This window comes from Psittacula echo, assembly GCF_963264785.1.
Source record: "Psittacula echo genome assembly, chromosome: 1".
NCBI classification, from domain to species: domain Eukaryota; kingdom Metazoa; phylum Chordata; class Aves; order Psittaciformes; family Psittacidae; genus Psittacula; species Psittacula echo.
In genome coordinates this window covers 124369714-124390764 of record NC_137735.1, presented here as the reverse complement: position 1 = coordinate 124390764, position 21051 = coordinate 124369714, and the positions used below count along the sequence as shown (strand labels likewise).

At 41.0% G+C, this 21051-nt stretch overlaps 1 protein-coding gene across 6 annotated transcripts in view; it reads right to left on the bottom strand.

Moving 5' to 3' along the window:
* Window positions 1-20723, bottom strand: part of OSBPL8 (oxysterol binding protein like 8) — a 94531-nt gene extending 73808 nt beyond the window's left edge. For 2 of the 6 annotated variants that reach the window (XM_080633068.1, XM_080633073.1), the window contains exons 1-2: window positions 20593-20723; window positions 7369-7477 (exon numbers count right to left, since the gene is read on the bottom strand). The gene's annotated coding sequence lies outside the window, so the exon portion shown is untranslated. Of the gene's footprint in view, window positions 1-7368; window positions 7478-20410; window positions 20522-20592 lie in introns of those variants that run through there. The other 4 variants (XM_080633074.1, XM_080633072.1, XM_080633067.1 and 1 more) reach the window with 3 other exon arrangements.
* Window positions 20724-21051: the final 328 nt, after the last annotated feature.

The following is a 21051-nucleotide window of genomic DNA, read 5'->3' as shown; positions in this document are numbered from 1 at the left end:
CTGTTTAAGTTTGAACCCGTTACCCCTTGTCCTGTCACTACAGTCCCTGATGAAGAGTCCCTCCCCAGCACCCTTGTAGGCCCCCTTCAGATACTGGAAGGCTGCTATGAGGTCTCTACGCAGCCTTCTCTTCTCCAGGCTGAACAGCACCAACTTTCTCAGCCTGTCTCCATACGGGAGATGCTCCAGTCCCCTGATCATCCTCGTGGCCCTCCTCTGGACTTGTTCCAACAGTTCCATGTCCTTTTTATGTTGAGGACACCAGAACTGCACACAATACTCCAAGTGAGGTCTCACGAGAGCAGAGTAGAGGGGCAGGATCACCTCCTTCCACCTGCTGGTCACGCTCCTTTTGATGCAGCCCAGGATACGGTTGGCTTTCTGGGCTGCGAGCGCACACTGAAGCCGGCTCATGTTCATTTTAACATCGACCAACACCCCCAAGTTCTTCTCTGCAGGGCTGCTCTGAATCTCTTCTCTGCCCAACCTGTAGCTATGCCTGGGATTGCTCCGACCCAGGTGTAGGACCTTGCACTTGGCATGGTTAAACTTCATCAGGTTGGCATCAGCCCACCTCACAAGCGTGTCAAGGTTCCTCTGGATGGCATCCCTTCCCTCCAGTGTATCAACCAAACCACACAGCTTGGTGTCATTGGCAAACTTGCTGAGGGCGCACTCAATCCCACTGTCCATGTCACTGACAAAGATGTTGAACAAGACCGGTCCCAACACCGATCCCTGAGGGACACCACTCGTTACTGGTCTCCAGCCGGAGATCGAGCCATTGGCCACAACTCTTTGCGTGCAGCCATCCAGCCAGTTCTTTATCCACCGAGTGGTCCACACATCAAATTGATGTCTCTCCAATTTAGAGACAAGGATGTCGTGTGGGACAGTGTCAAAGGCTTTGCACAAGTCCAGGTAGATGACGTCAACTGCTCTGCCCCTTTCCATCAGTTCTGTAGCCCCATCATAGAAGGCCACCAAATTGGTCAAGCAGGATTTCCCCTTAGTGAAGCTATGCTGGCTGTCACCAACCACTTCACTTTGAAGGATTCAAAGTGGATATTTCAAACAGGAACTTAATTGTTTATTCTCATGTACAATTCCTTATTTTGGCAGCAATGCCTCTTTTCTTGATATTAAAACAGAGTTGATGACCTAAGAGATGCCCTTTATCTGGATTTCTTTTGGCTAGTGCTGAAAGGTAGTTTCCACAATTTCAAGATACAGGATATCTGCATGAGAATTTAAGAACAAAAGGTCAGAGAAGCCTACCACAATAGGAAAAACCCTAGAAATTCTAACTTAGAGCAGCGCAGGTTCAAACAGGCAGCAATAGGATCTGGCTTGCACATCATGGTTTATTAAAAAGATTTAGAAAGTCTAATTAAGAATTCCATTGTTTATGCCAAGTTTCAGGGTTGTTGGGGTTTTTTTCCACTTTACTGCTTGCCTAATTAAAATAAGCTGATGAACTTCTGGATTTTTAGGTTTCAGTACTATTCTGTATGTTTGCAATTCATAATCTTTCATAGGGGTTTTTGGGTGGGCTTTTTTTGTTTGTTTTATCCTTTTTTTGGGGGGGTGGTTTGTGGTTTTTAGTTTTGTTATTTCGGTTTGGGAGTTTCTGGGGGGTTATTAAGAGAAAGTATTGGTTTTGTGGGTATTTTTTTTCATTGTTTTGTGGTAGGAGGATTTAAGTCATGAACAAGTATTTCAAATACCCTTGCACAGGCTTAACAAGGACTAGTGCTTTTAGCTTGTCTTCTGAAGCTACCGAGTAACTGCTGATCAACTTTGATTTGGAACTGCTGCTAGACTGTCACATAGCTTTTAGTTTAACAGGATGAACCAACAGCATTTAAACAATACAACCCGATTCACAGGAACTGTAAATTATTGTCATATTGCAGACCTGCCAAGTGACCTAGAACTAAACCTCCTGCTTCCCCACCCATTTCTAATCAACAAATTACATGCTCCCCCATGACATTTCTTTGGGTGAGGAGAAGCACCTAACCTGCAACAAGCAGCTACGGAAAAGACAGAAACATCATGAAGTGACAACTTCCCTGCTATTCACAGCCTTCAGAAATCAGCTCAATGTTAGGTAACTGCTCACACTATTTGCAACAATAAATAAGCAACTTAGAGAAAAATATTTTTTGCCAGCTTTTCACAGCTCAAAGCCAGCCCTCAAGCAAGGAGTTAAATATGTTTGTTCCCAAAGCTACCCCATCTCTGAAGAACAGAATGCTTTTTGCTCCTGGGAGGAGACACCAAAATTCCCTGCAGCAGGAGTCACATATTACCAGGGTACATTTAATTTTTTGCTTCAGGGACCAATATAGAAGATACTAAATCCATTCAAGAAGAGAAAGTATGTGTCATGGTTAGGATGGGTTCTGTTCCTTGACAACCAGGGAGTGGTTGTAGTCACTTCAATACAGCACAGGCAGGAAAACAAAGTCTTGACACTTCCTCAGAAGGTCTTTGAAATGCTTCAGAGAAAACAAAAAAGCCAAACCCTAGTGTCCTCGACAAAGAATTATTCGATTCAGGGCCAAATAAGTATTTAATGGAGAAGGCGTTTCCTCCTGCCCTTCCACCAGCCTACTCAAGTATTGGGAATTCTCTTTCCCATAAAAGGGGTTGAAGGGGCTATCAGATAGCTTAAGCATGTGATTTAAGATCAATGCTATCCTCTCAGCTGTGCAATCCCATAGGACTGCGTGATTTGAAGTTCTGAATCCCTCTTCCCCACCACCCTCTATCCATCCCCTCAATACTTAGCTAGTTAAATCAAAGTGCATGGTGCAGGTTGTGAGGGACATCACACAGTTTAGGAGCCCAGGGACAAAGAGAAGACGGACACAAATGTCTAGAAGGAAGGATGCAATGTTTGTGAGCTCCTACCAATTCAGCTGGTGTTTTTACAAGAAATAAGGGAAAGAACACTTAAAAGAAATAATGTATTTATTTTTTAAAAGAGAAAAACTACATCCTTCCCTTCACAGCATCACCTCATTCTAGTATTGTCTCCAAAACTGACAAGAGTCATCAGTTTAACAGCATTTTACAGCTTACTTTCATATTTTAAAATCACACACGATACCAACATAACACTAGTTTAACTACCAGGATAATATTAGCATAAAGCAATTCAATACCCTTTATCTCTGCCACAGCAGTTAACTAGACCTTTAAGTATTACGTTACACATTTTATTCCCTTGAAGGCAGCTTAAGCATGTATTTCAAAGTCTAGCATTTAGGAAAAGACTGAAACACCAATTTCTGTGTTTCACAATGTAAATGGAGCTGGGCAGCAACAGCTCAGGTCTCAGAGCTGTAACTGAACAGAAATCTATGTCCTAACTTACAGCCAAGAGCCTGCTTCCTGGAGCACACTCCAACTCTGACACTCATTTTCACATACCACTCTGAGGTGTCAGGAGAAGGAAAACTGAATGTACCAGTTTAGATCTCCTGCAGGAGTAGCTGTAAGAAAAACTGGCACTACATGTTTCCAACCATGTGCTATGCTAAAAGGGGCAACTGGAGAAGTCTCCTGTCCTGCGTTCAATCCATTATTAACCAAGCGTCCAGAATGAATATCCAAAACCAGCAGTCACAGATACGAACCAGTGAACTTCAGGTACACTCACCACTAGAGGCTTTAACCTCTAAATACTCCCATTTCTCCAAGAAAGACTGCACATGTAATACTGATTTCAATGAAAGCAACAAGTGGGCAGAGGCCCTTAAATCTCAAAAACACCAAGGCATGCATATTCTTTCCTGTGAGAAAGGATTTTGTTCCCTGTTTTGCAGACCTCAACAGAATTCAGAAGGATGAGCTTTTCTCTCCTAATGATTAGAACTTAAGAAAAAAAAAATGTAAGCCAGTAGTACTTAATGCAATGGCTCATTTTACATGCCCAAGATAGCTTTTAGAAAGTCTCTGACATCCATTAACTTAGGCCTTTGTATATCCAGATTGTCCACAGCTCTCACAGAATATGAAATTAAGACCTAGTAACTTCAGCAGTGCTATTAACTTCATAAAATATCAGATTTTAAGCAAATAGCCACTTGGGTATTACAATGCCATTTATAAGCACCATGCTGTAAAATAACTGAGAAGCTTATCCATCAAAACCACATAACCAAGATAAGCACACCAGCTTACATCATGAAGTAATAATTTCCTCCAGGCAAGTTGATAAGTTATAATTAACCTTCATAACCCTGTCTTTGGCCTTGAACATTAAAGCTGAATTCAGCTTGGAAATCCATTAAAATGCTAAGCAATCTATCCACTTGGGAACTGGAGAACAGCATACTGCATTCAATTAAAAAAAAAAGTTAGCACAATTGTCTCCTTAAACACCTTCAAGGATCTGTTAGTAAAAATCGTAAGTCATAAATAAATCACTTTTTAACAAGAACTCAAGAATTCTTCTGTTCTCCATGCAGACCCTGAAACATTTAAGGTTGATGAAGGGAACTCTGATACTGGGAAAATTGAAGGTTTAACATAAAACAACAGACATAGAAATAAAGGATAAAGACGAGCTAGGTGGGCTATAAAGTTTGATTTTACCTTTTCATGCTTATCTGTAACAATTGATATTATTTGCATCAATATGGGCCAAAACTCATTCTCAGGTTGCACAGCACAGTTCACATTCACAGAGCTAAATTTTGTTCTCCCCCATTAAGGTACATTGATTCATTCTGCCTTTTGGATAGACTATTGACAAGGAAAGCTACTTAAAACTTATGGTTCCAAAGCTGCTTTTTCTATGGTTGCCATTTCTAAATTAGTAGAAAAATTAGGCAGGCAGATAGAGAAATGAAAATTTCAGGTCTAACCACTTCTTTCCTAGACATGAAAAGCACGGAAAATCCTGGGCTACAACACTTAATTGCAAGGTAAGGCTTCAGACTGACCTCACAGCCAACAAAAAACCTACAAATTGAAAGCTTCATTAAAAAAATATAAAAAGCACATTTGAGAGTGGTAAAGTGCCCTTGGAGATCACCCCTGTAAATCCAACTGGCTTTAAAATAATAGGAAACACCACAAAACTACAAGCAAATGCATTTTTAGTAGCTTTACAATGGGCATTACACTTCCTCTTACAAAAGAAAAGTCCATGTTGACCTGCCATGAAATTCAGATGCATGTGGATCTCTAGCTGAATATGAGGTTTCGTTTCAACCCCTTGGTTTTGTTGCAGCTAGGGCAGTCACCGTTATTCTGTTACCACAACACAAATAATGAAGGAAATAGAAGATTATAGTCACATCCCTAAATACTGAAAGGAACAAAAGACTGTAGTAGATCAATGTCCAGCCACTTACAAGAGCCTTTCAGAGTACCAAGACTCTCAACAAGAGCTATTCTGCACAACAAATATGGTCACAGGTGCAGAACAAAAAGCAGCTGTAGGTTTGCTTTAAAGTAAATTACTATCAGTCTTGGCTTCCGCACCTTCCCATTTCAGCTTGAAATTTGTATTATACTAAAAGATTAAGCCAGATACAAAATCTGCTCTTTTAATACTATTACAATTTTCCCATGTTATTCTGTATAGGAGGCTGTTGCATCCTGACAACAAAAGAAAAAACTGAATCTCTTTATAGCTTCTTGTTGCATCTATTCTTTCACATTAATCATCACTACTTTGTTTAGTGTCAGAGCAAATAAATTCATGGGTTTTTTTCCAGTTAAAACACTACATAGAAACATAACTTCAACAGAAGGAAATGTAGGTAAAGCATTTTCTGATCCTCTACTGTATCTGATCTGATAAGCACCACTCCACTCAGTTTTAATGCCAGAATTCTGATTCCAGTGATCTGCGTGCTGTATCTTCGCATAATTTCATTCACTCACTTCTGAGTTCAGTGATATTAATTTTATGTATTTTTTGATATTTCTTTACAAATATAGACAGTATATCTGCTCAACAAGCATCTACTGAGGTATTTAGATAAGCCTGAATTAGCTACACATTTTGAAAACAACCCCTTTATGAAGTGGCTGAAAGTCAGTATCACCGTCGTGTCAAGTTAAGACGCATTTCAAGCATTTAACTCCTATAAGGAGTTACATCGATTGCTTGACAGCTTTGCAAGCAGTCGTGCTATAGATGGCAGTATTCTACACAGCTCACTTCCCTATCTCAACGTGCGGCTAAGGAGTACAACGCACAGAATACACTGCAATGTTCCTGCAAGAATCTTCAGTGCAAGTACTTGTAGAGCGTATTGTGTGTAGTAAGAAAGCATACAAGAAGCATTAATTTGAAAAACAAAATCTTGGCCCCTTCTCAGCTGGCTAAAGACATGTACCATAATGGCAATTAAACAAAATTTTAAGTTCTGCAGATGAGGTAACATCCTTAAAACAGAGACCCGTAATAAACTGTCCCTGTGTATGGGATTTGAGCACACTCAGACATTTTACTTCAGCTAACCAAAATCAAAGTAAGTTTTCTGTAATAACCTTAGATTCCTGACTAGAAAGTGCTTTACTCATGAGCAGGGTACATCTGGATCCTCTGGGTTTCCAATTTACCTAGAAGCAGGGCATAGGCATTCTAGAAAATACTGGCCTGCAGAGCAAAAATCTGAGTTTCACACTAATCTTCCCAACTCCTTTCGTTAAGATGGCTCTAGTCTGTTAGCAACACATCTTCCATGTAGAACCTCTCAAAGGCAGTCATTTTTGTCTGAGAGGTGACTTTGTCCACTTCATGACACACATGGCTTGAGCTTCACAAAAATGAACCACTGCTCATTCCTGGAAAACCAAAGTGACATGCATTCAGGTATATATCTATTGAATATCAGGAAGAAAGCGAATTAACTAGAGTTCTTTGAGAAAAGCAAAACATGCGGTATCCCTGCTCCTACAGATCTGCTATGCATGTCAGAAACTGAATGAGGAGCACAATTATGAAAATCCCATGGCACCATCATGGTGGATTCATAATTATTTCGTAATGGGTAGAAAAGTGGCTCAATCACTAGCAAGTCAATAGTTTTAGAAACCACCTTGGCAGCAACTTCAATGATCCCTCAGCTAAAAACTCTTATAGCTGTCTGCCTCATTATGTGCCTCAAAGTACATAAATGCTAGCTCAAACAGATTCTCCCAGGACACGGAGCACACAAGTTTCTCTTCATGATGCTCAAGACTAACATTTCCATTTCCTATGAGGAAGTACAGCCTTGCTTCTCTTCAGGTCAAAATTATTGTTTTTGCTACTCAGCAAAACACATGCTGGGAACTAGAAGAGGTATGAGACATCAGAAACAATGATGGAGGAGAAGTCAAGACACAATAACATACCATCTTGATTAAGTCTGTGAAGATAAAGTCCAAGGCTTCAAAGGAGAGCAGACTGATACCACCGCTTTCCACGAGAACATCAGCAGTAGGGCTTCTACCAGTGCTGGTCCTAGCAAATAAATTTATGTTGGTAACAACCTCCCTGGACACAGTACTGGGAGGAGTGGAGCATTACTCTTTTTGCTTGTACAGCTTATGCTTGCAGGAATTTGTTTGGGGAGGGAGGAGACACTTGCTGACATACCCTGTTCTGCAGCTTCTGCCACACCGTTACCATAGCACAATCTCTCCAAGTTAAGCAGCAAAGATTGCCATGCACAGGATTCAAGCAGGGACATTGAAAATTGCACAACAGCAATATACATGTGTATGTTGGCAAGCTCAAACCAGCATACACCTGCATTTTTCTCATGAGAAAGAAAAGCAGAACAGAGAAGAATGTGACTACATTTCTGAGCTGCTAAAACACACACGACAGCAGCAAAAAAAAAAAAAAAATATGCTATCATATGCTAAAGTGAAAGAAGAAATGAGAGATGCATGGGACTTGAGATAAAGCTATTATGGACATGGAAAAAGATGATAAATAAGGCAAGGTGTGTGATGTTACACAATACAGTTATTCAAGCAGAAACCTGAGACTAAAGCTGAGATGGAGGAAAAGCACTTAAAAGTGTCAGGCAATTATAACTGTAACAGTTAATGACACAAAGCAAAGATTTATAAGATGGCTACATCAGGACAAACATGAAACTTTTTTTAATCTTTCTAAACATACAGAATAAACTTAAAGCAAACATTAAGGTCCTTTCCAACCCTAACTATTCTATGATTCTATGATCCTGTAACAGGACAGAGAATAAGTCCACCACTCAGAGCCAGGTAGGCTTTCATTCAATACAGATGGTAACAGCAACTTTATTACACAAGAGGGCAGATCCTAAGTGAAATTTGAAAACTCTCTATACTATACCCATAAGTGGTAACAGAAAAGCCCCATCATCTCCTCCTCCAAGACTCAATTTTTGGGACCCTTGACACTAGAGAAGGAGGTGAAGATCCAGTGGGGGTTTTCAGGCTGCAAGTTAAACCCAGATAAAATACATAGACACACACACACCTTCCTTCACTCAGGTCTTTTCCCAACTTTTCACCAACATGTAACTCATTCAGCAATTGCTTTTGCTACTCCAGATTTTCCACTATCTGGGCTGTTCTGCTACAGAACGCACACTGTAGGCTGTACAAGGTCAGCTATAGCCAGCTACAAGTCATGAAAACACCAGCTGCTCCCTGATGAAACAAAAGGCACAAACAAAACCCAACCAAAATCAACCTCTCTTTCTTCCTTCCATCCAAGAGTTCACAGCTAGAGACTCAAATTCAAACACTATCTTTACCAAGGCACTATATTCAGAAAATCATACTACAAGTCAACAGCTTGCTTCTCCAGCACTTCCCCTGACACCTTAAAGCCATATGAATCGCAACATATGCTACTAATTTTGCAAGAAAGACAACTTAAGCTTCTTAGGTATGCATTTTTATGACACAAATATCCACTAAGCAAGCAGTTTAGCTTTTAATCACCTACAAGAAACTAACAGTCAAAAAAACCCCAAACCAAGCAACCACTAAACTGATGAAATGAAATTGATGGTTCACTCTGGAGAAGTAAGCTGGTTTTTTTTTAACCCACAAAAATGCCTACAAAGTGCCTACAATGAATAATAATCCAGACTTACCTGCAATCTCTCAGGCACCTTTCAGCTATCACTTCTGGACACTATACAATGACAGCAGTGTCAGGTCTCTGTCACTCTACTTTCCCTTGCCTCTACCATGCCTGCCAACACAATGCTCTTGTACATATGAAATTCACAAAAGGTCAACTGCCAGGCAGTATCCCATATTCAGAACATTTTAAAAAAATTAAGAACTCATTGTGTTTAGTCCATAGTTCTCATGAACAACACCCAACCAAGCTACCTTAAAATGCAAGGAGCCTTAGCTTCCTGAAGTTTAACACTAAAAACAAAAATCAAAAGAGCTAGAAGTTTGAGAGGCCTGAGCCTTGTGATGCTACTCAGCAACGCCAAGTGACCATGGTGGTACACAACTTACTGGTCTTTCTCTCCCCAAAAGCAGACTAAGCCATGCAGTAGAGTAATTTTTCTGCTGGATCTTCAATAACCCGATGCATCAGGTATTGTTCTGCTGAAGAACAACAAATATATTGGACAAAAAGATTATTTTTAACTGTTCACAGCATGAGAATTGTCATGCTGGTAAGAGGCATAACACAGAGGCATCTGCAGGGGCATAATGAGTTCTTGTATCTGTAATAAGAGGAAGGACTCCTCCACAATTTATTATGCAGAACAATTAAGAAACAGAGTTCAGAAATAAACCCACATTAAGGGAAAAAAGAACTACAGTGCAGGAAGATAAGTAGAGCAAGGTCTGCAATATATTTTTCTGAGCTTCCTATTGGCAAACACTTAATCTATATAGGATGTAAAGATATATAATTTCTTCTCTTTTTGAATTAAAGACTACAGGTGATATTTGGAAGCATTCACAGAACAGAGCAACTGAACCGGTATAGCTGAATGTTGACTTTTGTCTCATTCTATTCATGCCCCGGTTCCATCTATGCTGCTTATATTACAATTAATAAAACAGATTATTTCAGTATGTTTACATTACAGGATAACAGAAGTCCTATTCATAAAGTGGGTTGTATTTACAAAAGTAATCTGTCAGTGACAGGGGAAAGTGGCTTAAGATAAGCAAAAAGTCCATTAGTTTTTTTCATCTGATAAAGAAGGAGCGAATATAATTTGCTAATTAATAAAATACAGTCACAAGTTATGCAGAAAAATTCTGGTTTGGTCACTTTTTATTAACAAAAGAAAAATAGGTACTCAATAAAATACTACGACATACATTTATTGATTTATTATGCTTGAAAATAAAGACCACCTACCAGATCTCTAATCTTTTTGATATAAATCAAACTCTGTTTGGGAAGAAAGTAGAAATCAACAATAAAATATACAAGGCCATTTTTTTTTAAATTCAGGGAAGACAAATATTGTTTATGTGCCAAAAGCAGAGGGGAGGGAAGTACAAAAGCTTGCTTTAATCAAACAAGAGCATGTTGAAATCCACAGCAGCACAATTTGTAACCTGTGAACTGACAGCGAACCAAAACAGAGGTCGTCTGCAAATCTAAATACAAAACAAAGCAGAACTACTAACCCCCAAACCCTCGCACACCACAGGCCTCACTTCCTTACACTGGTTCTTAGTTTACAAAAAAAGAAAGATGTTTTCCTGTTCCAAGCTGAGAACCAAATGGAGCTGATGACACTGAAAGGAACTGATTATTAAGTTCAAAAGAAAATACTCTCGTTAAAGCATAGACAAGAATATCAAGCACTGTTCTTTAAAGCAGTGACAGTGTGTATATTTAATATTTAATTCAAGCAGCTGACATGGCACAGTCCCATCTGTACACTCTCAGGTTTATTTTTCATCAGTTTTCCCCTCATTTTATAAGGCAGCTCCTTGCTCTCCATTCCATTATCTACCTTGATTAGCATGTATAAGCTTTCTACTTGATGCTTCTTTGCCTCAGCAGGCTTTCTTTTTTAATGGAGAACTTCTATCACCAAGGGAGAACATTCATTCTTGTTGATGACTTCCAAAATCAGTCTTAAAACCTCTCCTGACACTCAGCAATTTTGTGCATTATTCAAATTGATAGAATCAGCATTTGTGTAGAGAAGATTTCTTTTTGCTTGCAAATATCACAGGCCTTAAGATGTCTTTTCCCCTTACAATTTGCTATCACTACTATTCTAATATAGTTGTGTGCATTAAGGTTTATCCAGTCCTTTTCTCAAAGCAGCACAGGCTATTGACAGCGAAGTATAACTACAGTCCTATTTGCCAGCTAGAATCAAGAGTACCGTTTGTTAAAAAACAGCAAGCAAATCTTTATAGGTAGATTAGCATGAGGCCTGTAATTCTGCATACAAAACAAGATTCAAATGTTAGCTTATTAGCTTCTCTCTGCAATCACAAAGATTACATTTTAATTATTGATGAGGTTTTTCTTTGATCAGAGAAGGGACATTACAAATTGTAATTTCAGTACAAGAAATACTGTTCCACAAATCTCTCAGCCTCAACACCTTACAAATGGACAGCCTAGTAAAACCTTCAGTGTCGGTTTTGAAGCTAGAATTACTGGCTTAGAATTGCAACTTCTTCTCATCTATTGTGCAGACTCACTTTTTTTTTTTTAAAGACACTAATCAAAGCAATGAGGTATCTTCAAAGTCTACAATTTTCATCATGCAGATTAATCAAAGTTGCTTTGCTTATGCACACGAAAAGATTCTTTTTCTAAAGGCGACTGCAAATAACATGAAAGATTTCAGGTCACAGCTGCCCCTTTGGTTGAGTTAGCCTGAAGACCTAGCTGAGACCCCTACACTGAGGATTGCCAGCTAGCAGTCTACAGGAGGTTATCTGCTTCTAATGTATTATTAGTACACTTCTGTTACATGCACAAACATATGCACGCACACACGTTATTTTCTGCATGGTAAGCAAGTCTTTGAAGTAAAGCAGATACTAGGCACTGTCTGTATCACATATAGGCAGCACATACTGCCGTCTATGTAACACAGGCAAGCACATATTTATAAAAAAAAACCCTGAAAAACCCCATTATGATCGTGCTCTCTTCTAAAGCTACCATCTTCTGAAAACAGCTAAAGCCATGATTAGTCAGATGGTACCTAGAGTTTCAAGAAATGAGACAGAAAATTCCCTGCAGCAATTTAACTGTGATTTGAGTAGGAGACCAAGGCAGCAGAAAGATGGTAAGTAACCAAGAAGACTGGTACAGGTAGTATAGCTGAAATAGCAGGAGAAAGTTGAGAGGTCATAGAATCATAGAATGGTTAGGGTTGGAAGGGACTTTAAAGATCATTCAGTCATCTCTCAAAAGAAGAAAATCAACAGCAATCCCAGTCGTCTTTACCTCAACAAAACAAACAAGCAGAAGGCCCTCCCCATCCTACTTACACAGCAGAACAGATGCAAGAGAAACAAAAGGGCCACTTCAGCATTGGCAGAGTAGATGCCATTAGGTTAGGAAAGCAATGCAAATCATATCCACTCACAAAAGATACTCCTCCATTAGTGATGTGTACATTACATCCACCTTAAGTATGTTAAGACATCAGCTACAAAAACCATGGCCAGATGTGAAGTCACACTAAATTAACCCTACCTGCTGCTTCAGGGAAGAATTTAACAGCTTTTCTCAATCCTCCTTCTGACCCCTCTTTCCTCCACATTACCGAAACTTTCGTAACATTCCCTGAACTGGAAAAGAAGATGACAGGGGAGGGGGAGAACATAATATCACAGAGAAGCACAGAGCATTGTAAGTTCATTATAAATTCTCCCCATAAGAAATGCAATTACCAGAAGAGCACATATCTTACTGAAAGAAATACTAAAGGTCAGGCATCTGGAGAGCTGGAAATCACTTACTGATCCTGAAATTTCTTCTTACAGACCTTGGATCTTGGCTCCCAATGCAAGATCTAAATGACTTCTGACAAAAACCTGTTTCTTCCCCCCCTCAAAGAGGGAAAGGAGCATTAAAAAGAATGAGCATTAAAGGAAGAGAGCATTTCTGCATTAACTTCTGCTGCAGCATGACCATGGATCTCAAAACATCCAGTACTTGAGTGTCCGATAGTCCTTCAAAGAGCAGTGCAGCAGCTTCCAAGACTTGTGGAAAACAGGGTAACACTGGCATTACTCATATCAGAGCATGGAACTCCTTCCAAAAGAGATCAAACCCAAAACTATACATCCACCTACTCAGAGGAAAAGAGGTCACTTCCTGAAGTGCTTGGTTGTCTTCACAGGCTCTCTTCAAATGAAATGACCAAAGACTGAAACAATGCCTCCCCAGGCATCAACTCCACCTCCAACCAGCACCACCCCTAGAAACTACATTTAGTTTAGCTGCTAGTTGTAATTCCATGGAGCCAGGCACACACAGGAATGCAGCTTCACATTCAGCAGCCAGGGTGCAGGTGACAATACATGCAAAGAGTCGGCACTACTGCCATATGCCTGTGCAAGAAGCACAAAGATTATTTGTGCCAGTCTACAAATTGGGAGATACACAAAAGATAAACTGCCTCAGAAAGAACACATAAACGAATGAATCAATCCATCAAGCGAGCTGCCTCATTTTCATGCTACACATGAGGGAGGGGATGAGAGAGAGGAAAAAATTAAAACATTCAAACTCAGTCAGGCCAGAGTAACATATACTGCACTATATGCATGAGGTCATAATTCATTTTCCATGCATTGCACAGTTGATTGCACTACTCTAAATGGATATTTAAACCGGCTCAGTTCAATTCGAAGACACAAATAAACGTGTGATTGCTTTCCACTGGAAAAAATACTGAAGGAAACATGATGAGAGCTCTCAATTATGCCAAAGAAACTGCTTGCATCAAAACCCTTATAATGGAGCTCTTATCAGACAAAGGTAAAGTCATGCAAGGAAGGAGACTGGTGCCTTCTTCTAGAGCCACGTTAAATGTTTGTTTTCAGGCTGCAGTCCTTCTCCTAGACCAGTTCTCCAGTGACGAACAATGGTAAACCCACTCTCCTGGTACAGTACGGCACTGCAGGATTCAACTCCCACAGTTGCAAAGCAACAAATTGCAGTTTATGCAGGCTCACTGGTTTAATGTCTCAACAATATCATAGCTATCCCTTCTGTGCCAAGAACAGTATTTGCTTTACTCAGCTTTAAGGTTCACAAGTAGCACTAAAATCTCCACTGGGAACAAACTCCTCTCAGTGTATCCCACCTCAGTGCACGCCCTCCTTCTCAGTGGCATCCCATCACATGAGGAACAAGACTCCTACCCTGCTCCTTTCCACCACACATTCCCACGCATGGCAGAGGATGCTGCAGCAGGTCCCTCCGGCAGCCAAATCTGAGATGCGTCTGGAAGGAACAGCTTGCACAAGGGGTGACAAACTCATGGGAATTTATTTCAAAGGCTTCACATGGCTGGAAGCAGTATTTCCATAACTCTAGGCAGTATTTATATCACCTGCAGAAGCATTATTCCAAACACCTGTGCTAGAGGCCTGCTCCAAAGGAAAAAGAGTGGCCCATAAGCAGGTATTTACATCAGAATTCAACATGCAAGAATAATATTATGCTATTTAGTACCGAAAATGGTTTATATCCATCACCACATATCCTCACATCAAGTGGTCTTTTCCATTATACTGCAACTAGACAACGGAAGCTAAGCTTTCAGGTAAACATGTTTCTTACTGAGTATCACTTTAGGAGTACCTTAACACAGATTCACAGCACCATTATACCTTCTCTAAAACTTGCAAAGACTGCAAGACCATAAAATCTGAATGTATTAACTAAAAAATTAGATCAATGCAATATTTAAGCAAATGTTTCCCACGTTTTGCCTAAAAAAAGTACTCACTTTGCCTGTAAAAGCATCCTTTTTACTACGTCTTCACAGTAATCAGGAAAAATAAAATCCGCATAAAATTTCAAGCAATGGACCTTGCTGTGTACCTGGCATAAGTGTTTCATAGATCTTACAATATCACATTTTGCCTTTGGATACCACCAGGAATCTTTTATAATTCATGAATTAGACACCAACTGAACCTTTAATTTACCACATAAATCTCCTATCAACAACATAACCTTCTTTTTAAGTAGTATCATCTAGTTATAATTAATAAGCTGTTTGCCTTAACTCTCCACATCACCTGTAAGAAATACAACATCTAAAGAGCATCTTTTTGAGGGAAAAGATGCTAACCACTGAGATGAGGCCCTCAATAGGTATCAAAAGAAGACCTACTGTACAGGAGAGAAAGCCAAGTTTGGAATGATGCTTCTGCCATTTGAAGAGTCAAGCAAGTCATTTACATGCGTTGTTCGTTACTTGGGAGGGGAAATTAGAGGTTAAAAGTATCCTTTAGTTTATTAAAGCCATTCCTAAGATAAAGCAAGCCCAAGCCACAATTCAGTTTATGAGACCACCCACTTACTATCAGCTTTAAAAACATGAATATTAAAGCCAACCTATTTTCTTCTGATGGACAATTCCTTAAACAGCTAAAACAGTCAATCAAAAAAGTCACCTACAACTTGTACGCTTCCCTAAGCTGGCCAAGAACACTAAATTCAATCAAAATACTTTATCACATGTTTGAATGACCAGTAATACAGCTGCACTTTCACATCCAAGCCTTTGAAAAAGCAACCCACTGGTCTTTTAAAATAACCTTCAAAATACTATGGATTCTATTTGCAGGCAAGCAAGAGATAAGGGAAGACTGTTTCTTCCACAGTTATCTCAACTGAATAGTCACATTAACAGTTTCTGCAGTACTACAACACAAACACTGGGTGACAGGATTATCGCACTGGAAAATATATTAACATACAGATAGCATATGAATGCACCCAAGCTTGGATGCAAGGAGAATGAATGGTAGAGTGAATAAAAGAGGACATACACATGCTCCCATATCGCGTCACTGGAACCTTAAGAACTTCCGAAGAGACAGATGCAACACTCTTAGCGGATGAAGGATCAGTGCTGCACCCCGTGCTGAGAGAATAAGCTGCGATAAAACCTCACATCCACAATTAAGAGTGTAAAGAAAATGAGGTTTATTTATTCCTCCCCAACAGCCGAAGTCCAAGCTACTTCCTCAAAATGAAAACTGCACTTCCCAAATGCCTCTTACCATCTGTCAAACAGTTTTAGCTGCTCTCAAGAGGCTTCTTATGCTACTATATACGTTACATCTGCAACAGATTTTCTTGTTGTACAGTACAGATGGAATAAAACATTGTTTTATAACAAACATAGCAAAATACTGCACCGGATTTCAATTGTGTACAATCCAGAACCAGTTAAATTAATAAAACACTTCTGACTAACATATCTGCTGCTAGTCAGTGCCCTATTATGAACACTGTTCCCTAAACATTATTTGCTCAGTTTATGGGGTTCAGTACTTACGTACACCTTCCTTTTAAAAGCCAATGTCAGTTCTCAAGTCAAACTCCATCAAGTCTCTCTACCACGGTATGAAATTACAAACAAGAGTTGAGACAAATTACCAGAAAAAGTATGCAACATGCTCTTCCCACAAGCTGATAAAGCATTTGTTTAAAGATAAAGCTACACAGAGCTGCTTTTACTGTGTCTAAACTGACGGAGTTTCTTAGGCAGAGAAACCACCTCCTGGATCAGAAGTTAATTTATAAAAACATTCCCAAAAATGATGCAGATTCTTCAAGGCCAGAGACAAAGCAAGTCCACAAAGCAGCAACAATATACCTCCTATACTAACTCCCAGCATTACGAAAGCGAGTGTCAGTTTTTCAAAGTCTCTATTTTTTCTACTTTCTGGTTACAATTAGACCTTGCAACATCTAGACGATTTGTGAAAGTCACATTAGTCTCAGTATTTGCTCACAGGCTTTCAACAGCAGCAAAAGCCTTACAAAGCTCTTCACATTCCTCCAGCTGTAAACTCCTAGTATGATTTTGCACTCCATATTAGTGGAAGAGCTGTACGCAGCAGAGGGAAGGAAGGAAACTATTGACAGGTTGTTAAACCGTGAGGTTGTCAACTTCACACAAAACACAAGACAAAGAAATCACTCAAGCAAAATCCAAAAACAATCCTCTAAAACTAATCAAAGCCTTTGGGATACAACTTTTGTTGTTGTGTGGGGTTTTTTGTTTGGTTGGGGTTTTTTGGGAAAAACAAAACATCAAACCCACCACCAATACTGTGCCCATTGCCTCCTGTATCTTAAAAGAGATGTATTTCTGAACTGTATTACCATCAACTATCTGTTATAATAAAAGTTAAATGTAAAGGCTGTCTAACAGAAAAGCCGTACCAATTCAGCACCATTACGACCACATCAGAAGGAGGAGGGGTGGAGTTCACTCAGTATCATTTGACATTTAGAAGTAGTATTTTTTATTTCCTCACCAACGCACTGAAACAGCCTAGGTGAAGAACTATGCTGTTTCATTTCCTATAAAAACAGTGACTATATAAAAACCCACCTCAAAAAGCTTTCAGCTATTGCTCCCCTCCTTCCCAACAGTACCTCTGTCATAGAAGCAAGATCTTCATTAATAGCATACTGTATACTGAAACACAATTTACCTGACCAAGATTTCCATATTACAGTTTGAGAAATGGGATCACCCGTTTGTATTGTTTCTAGCACACTGCATATATTGAAGAAAACCCACACTTTCGGGTAGTAAGACTGTCTTGTTTCCCAGAAAACAGCTGTCACTATTTCTTCACTGAAAGTCTATTTCTGTCTTCCACCACAATTCTCTGGTTTGTTAAACACTAAACTTGTTCTTCTGTGTTTAATCATAAATTTGAGTAATATTTTTGAGCAGGTTCATTAAAATGAAACAAAAACCCCACACTGCTTAGCCCACTGGGAAGTTTTAACTATATGATGGCATGTAATTTCTGCAGCAAATTTATTTCCTGTTCTGAAACAGAAGGCCAAGAGACTAACAGATAAGTTATTTGACAGCCTAAAGTGACAGAAATTTCACAGTATGGGGAGGGAGAAAGGAGAAAAACCCCTTTAGAAAATTGCCCTGAATGCTCGAGCAAATAGAAGTTGTGAGAAGCACAGGGGGGAGCAGGTGGCAAAACAGAAGTTAATGAAGTGATGAAAGCCTAATAACTGACTTGATGCAGTTTATTAAAACTTGGCTGAGTGATTTATGCAAAGATTTAACGGACAGAGAGGGGGCTGGAACACAACTTCACAGAATACTAAACATGTACAGGTAATTATACAGGTAACTGCACAAACATCTTTGAAAGCATAAGAGCAGGCATAAGAAAAACAGCAGGTACCACATCACCCGAGACCCTTCTTGATCTCTTCAACAGCATTAAAAGATAAAAAAAAAAAAAAAAAAAAAAACAGTCTAAAAAAGAGCAGTTGTCAATAAACTTCTTTTCTCCAAAAATTATTTTCTATTAATTTTAGCAGTGGCAGAATTATGAGTTGGATGGCCCTTTACTAAAAAATCAGTTTTTAACTAATTTCACACAGCAGTATGCTTAAGGAGCTCTTCCCCTGACCCACAATTAAAGTAGGAAAATGATCTATGAAGTGCCAAGTCTAAGCTACGTCCATCTTGACAAATTCAGCTTATTTACAACATGATCTTAAGGGTCTTTTCCAACCTAAATGATTCTATGATCTTTACAACAATGGAAAAAAGAAGCCAAAGAGCCCACAAGTGACCACAATCACACATCTCTCTTCTCAACTAGCTTCAATTTTGCAGCAGACTGCCTTAAATCTGCAGCTGGAAAGGAGGGCTCTACAGCTGAAAAAGGCATGTATTCACAAAACAAATTACTTCAATGCTCAGGAGTTTTGATGAAAAACTAGTAAATGGCTAAAGTAACAAACATTCTCACAGGTTTGCAGGGAACTCTAAAATGAAACAGCACGCAGAGTTTCACCAGTCCTTCCTACAGCTACTTGATAGCCCACAAGGGAAATAATGTTCTACTCCTTTTCCCTCCATCATTTAAGACCAGTACTACATCAACTCTAAACTAGCTGGAGAACAGACCTGACAAAGACAAGTAGGGAGCAACACTCCACACACTCCTCCTATTGCCCACAATGTTTGCTGTGGATAAACAACTCACTGTTTACTACAGTCTTTTAAAAACTTCAAAAAATAGGTTGATATTAAACAAGCATCAACTGGGCCTCAACTGTGTTAACACTTCATCATCATCATTATAGAACCATAGAACGGGTTGGAAGGGACCTTAAAGATCACCAGGTTCCAACCCCCCTGCCACAGGCAGCAACGCCTTCCACTAGACCAGGTTGCTCAAAGCCCCATCCAACCTGACCTTGACCACTACCAACGATGGGGCAGTCACAGCATCTCTGGGCAACCTACCCCAGCACCTCACCACCCTCACAATAAAGAACTTCTTCCTAATGTCTAATCTAAATCTACCCTCTTTATGGTTAAAACCACTCCTCCTTTTTACATGCCCTTGTAAAAAGTCCCTCTTAAGATTTCTTGTAGGGCCCCCCTGGATCAAACAGAACTATATTTGTTGTGAAGAAGCTGAAGTGATAGCAATTGAGAAAACTTCCAGACGAAAATCAGCAGTTTTTAAAGGTTGCCTGTCCTCAGTCCCAAGAACTGCTTTGCTTAGACAGTAGCTCACACGGAGCAACATCTCATGTTAGGAACATCTCCAGTGACATGCAGAAACGCTGATGGCTTTCCTCCTTTCACAAAAAGGAATTCTATAACACAATTTACAAAGACACTTACTTCAAGCTAATGTCTGAAGCTCGGCTGAATTATCATCGAGTATATTAAGCAAAAAGCCTTTAGACAAGACACGAATGCACTCTTTCAGAAGCAAGCCATTTATAAGGCCTCCTAATAAAGATACATTGGAGCAGCTGGCAGCAATAAAGGACTAGCGATAGCAGTTGGGATTTAGGTTTCACTCCCCAGGGCACTGCTAAATCAGCAGTCTCTTCCCAGTAAGGAGGCTACCGACAAGCACAGGAGCTAAATTTTAGCTGCACTCGGTACTTAACCCGGCGGTTTCCAAACCGCAGCTTGTGGATCCTCACGGGCCCAAGGTGTGAGCAGGGCAACCAATAATAGCAAATCGACTGCGAAGTGGCTTCCAAGTGCCACGCCGAGGCGCCTAGCTACACGGAGGCGCTTTGGTCTGAGCCCACCCAGGGCTCTCCAACGCCGCACCCCCGACCCAGCAGCCCGCCCTTCCCGCGCCCGGTCCCGCACCCCCGGCTGGGCGGAGGCCGAGCCGCTACCGGAGAGCCCCCGGCTCCACCCCCGACACACACCCGCCCCGGCGAGAAGCTCGCCGCAGCACCGTCTGAGCGGCACCGCGAGCCAGCCACGTCCCCCGCCGCGACGGCTGCAGCGCTGCCCCGCAGCCCGGACTCGCCGCTGCGGCACGGGAGGGCTCCGGGCGACGGCCTGGCGGGGTGGGGAACTCCCGCCCTCCAGCCGGGCTCCCTCTCACCTCTCCCCGCAGCCAGGTCCAGCGGGGTGCGGTGGCTGGGACCCCTCCTCTTCTCCCCTCTCCGCGGCGCGGGCTCCGCCTGCTGTGCGCGGCACCGGTCGCCGCTTGATCCGCTCATCCGCCGCGGCAGCCGCACACGCAGGCGCGCCCCGCCCCGTCAGGCGGTGGCCATCAGCGGTACCGCCCCCTGCAGGGCGGTGTGTGCCATCCCCTGAGCCCACCGCGGGCGGCAGTTAGCGGGGTCGGGCAGTCGCTGAAGGAGGAGAGCTGAGGTGGTGGAGCCTGCGGAAAGCTGAGCGGCTCTGGGTCTGTGAAACGGCTGCAGGGGGTGAGGGTCCAGAGGTCCTTCCACAAGGAACAGACAGGAAGACATAATCCTGCGGGGAGAGCCAAAACTTATGAGGAACGTTGAGGGAGGTGTAGCTGTGAGGGGGCTGCTGGAGCTCACGGTGTTCGAGC